We start from the raw sequence: 3,206 nt of genomic DNA on the forward strand, positions 1-3,206 counted from the left end.
CAGTTTACAATACAAGATTAAAGCAATCAACAATCTCCTTACTTGAATCCCAGTAGAATCCAACCCATGGAATTCTAGTAAATAAGATGTAAGTAAGTTATTTCACAGGATAGAGGCCATCATGAAACACTTGCCTTTGGGTCAATGTCCCCTGATTTATTATAACCATAGAAATGTATATGGGTGTCAATGCAGCAAAATTGCTATTTAATTTGGGTATCAATCTTCATATAGTTTCCTGGGTTGGTTTAAAGGCAGATACATTAGTCTGCATGATGATTAAAACATGTACTAGGATTACCAAGGGTTCTCATTCCAGCTAGGTGCACAACTGGTATGTCATAGCAAGCTAAGTAAAGGCCTTGCCTTTTTCCATGGCTTCTACCTGTGGTTCTAGCAGTAGCTGTGAGTCCAGGACAACTTCCACAAATTTCTTACTTTAGGAAGACAATGACCTATCATATGAATTATCATAGAGTCAATTGCTTCTGTATAAACAGTAAGTGAGATTTATTTTGAGCTTTGTTTGCTCCATCTAGTTCTTCGTGGCTTTTTTTGTATGTCATCTTTGTTTCAAAATGGTGGGAGTCAGTTTCTATTGATATGACTTGGGGAACTTAAAAAGAAAAGAAAAGGTTACCATTCCTGAGCTACTGAAAATAGATGTTGAAAGGCCAGAATATAGTAGAACTCCCATTTTTATTTATTGATTAAATTTATATCCTGCTTTTCTATTTGTATAAACCTCAAGATAGCATGCCGTTTTTTTTAAAGAGGAAGATGAAAGTCTTTAAAATTGAGTGTAATTGCTTTAAACTCAATTTGATTACTTCCAGATATATTGGAGTATATATATTAGAAATCTATTCTTCAGATTTACAAAGGGTATTTACAAAGAGACTGGCCAAACCAGCCAGAGGAGTCAAATGGGGAATTAGTCTGGAATCCCTATGTGGGCACAAGAGGACAAAGTCTGACCCCCTTGAATGCTGTTGAATTTTAGTCTTATACTGGTGCAAACTGTCAGTCTGAGAATATTATTGTCCATAGGCTTGAGCAATAAAAAGGTAATTGAATTATTTAAGTGTGGATCTGGTTGTTTGCACCCAAGATATGTAAAGAGGTACAGTCATCCTGCACAGGATGCTTCCCCTTACCACTTTAAACTGGTCCTGTTTAAACTCTCCAGGTTATAAAATACTGTTATTTTGGCAGCTCCTATAGATGCCCTCTATAGTAATTTGGTCACTATTTTTGCAGTGGAATTCCTTGACAATAGAACTCTTTGCATCATAGGAAAATGTATAGTAGCTTTGTCTTTTCCAGCAGGGCTGGGAAATGTCTTCCTCCTCCTCCGGATCAAACCTTTTATGCTTCACTTCATTCCCATTTCTAACTAGGATACCTTATGGTTAGTATTACTGTGCTCTACCTGAGTACTGTATCCAAATATCCGTTGATTAAGGAAATAAACTTTTTTTAAATATAAGTGGCTGATAGCCTTTTGTTTCACCAACACTTCTTTTCTTGGTAGAATTGATACTTTAACCAGACCTATTTTCAGTTTCTCTGAAGAAATAGTAGATCTAATTCCAGGGAAGCTGCTATATCCAATAAGGCGAAACAGAACTATTACCTGTCCTCTCTTGCTAGTATTTGGATATGTGTTAGCCTTAGTCCTCTTCTTGGCAGCTGTTTTGGAATTGCATGTATGTGTTATCGTGTTTTCTCTCCCCCGTAGAAAGAAAGAGAATGCTTCCTCAAGGAGCATTTGAACTTATGACATCCAGTTAAATTGTTACTACCCTACCCTTATTAGTCCTTGTTCTTTTTTGTCAATAAAGTTATTGACCCTGTAGCTATTATATACTTCTTTGGAACGAGCTCCCCGTGGAGATTCGGACCCTCTCCACCCTTCAGGCCTTCCAGACGGCCGTGAAGACCTGGCTGTCCCAGCAAGCCTGGGGTTGAGTCGTCCCCCCCTACTCGAATTTGCTGTGTCTGTTGTGCTTTTAAACTGTTTGTATTGTTTGTTTGTCTTTGTCTCACTTTTTGTAATTTCCCCTCCCTTGGCTTTGTTCAGCCGCCCTGAGTCCCTTTGGGGAATAGGGCGGCCTACAAATTGAATCAAATCCAAATCCAAACTTCTAATTATTGCATTTTAAAGTTATCTTTTTGGTTATCACTTCAGCCCTCAGGCTCTGTCATCATGCCTAACTGTAGTAACCTTTTCCATTTTGCACAAAATAGTTACATTTAAAAAAAATTGTAATGGCATTTCACCTCAGTCTGTCTTTGCTATGGCCTACATTTTGCTACATCACTACAGCATTATTTCCATGGTTTGGATATTCATGAAAATCATGGCCATTCTGGAAAAGAAGCAACTCTTCTTCAAACAAAGGGCCTTCCATTCAGAGATTTGCAAATTGGATCTCCACCTTGATGCACTTTGTCTTTCACTACCAGTTAAGGATTCTCCATAGCAAGTCAAGTCCCACTCTACAATCTCCTCAATGATCTTTTCAATGGCTCTTTTTGTATGATTTTTGCCTGATTTATGCAAAGTTCACATCCTTGTCATAGTCTTCTATATTGCAGTGCAACATAGCAGTTGGATATCAGAACTATGAAAGACAATACATTGGGGAACGTGTGTTATTTTTTTGATTTCATGTAATAGAGCATCTGCCCTTACCTGCTATTTAACCATGGGTACAATGCTCAGAGAGTACAATACAAGATTATGAGCAGTTGCTGTGGTTCTTTAAGTGGTCATCCTATATTTACACAATTTTGCTCCATTCTGAGGTATTCTCATATAGTATTGAGGCAGCCTTGAGAAGTCTGGGACCATTGGACAAATAGGGATTCCCCCCCCCCCCCCATAATCACATGCATTTACTGTGTTTGCTGCCAGGCTCTTCTGATGTGGCGCTCGACTACCCACATGTGCAGCTTAGCGTGAAATGTGAAGCCATATGTAATAAACTTTTTAAAAATAATCAATTTCTCCATGACTATTATGAATCTAAACCATAAATTCCACAGTGTTCAAGTAGAACTTGTGATGGGTTTCAGCCAATATCCCCCCCCCAAGCAAACTTAGAAAGGGATGGATAGAATGGCAGCTTGCTAGAACCAAATTGTAATTCTGTCAATGTGTCGCATGCTCTACAATTACCTTGTTTTGGTTTCTTTTGCAG

The 3,206-nt window shown here is 38.3% G+C and overlaps 1 protein-coding gene across 2 annotated transcripts in view; it reads left to right on the forward strand.

Moving 5' to 3' along the window:
- Positions 1-3,206, forward strand: part of NME7 (NME/NM23 family member 7) — a 69,382-nt gene that overhangs the window by 65,266 nt on the left and 910 nt on the right. The gene's annotated exons all lie outside the window — the stretch shown is intronic.

This window comes from Thamnophis elegans, chromosome 6, assembly GCF_009769535.1.
Source record: "Thamnophis elegans isolate rThaEle1 chromosome 6, rThaEle1.pri, whole genome shotgun sequence".
Taxonomy (NCBI): domain Eukaryota; kingdom Metazoa; phylum Chordata; class Lepidosauria; order Squamata; family Colubridae; genus Thamnophis; species Thamnophis elegans.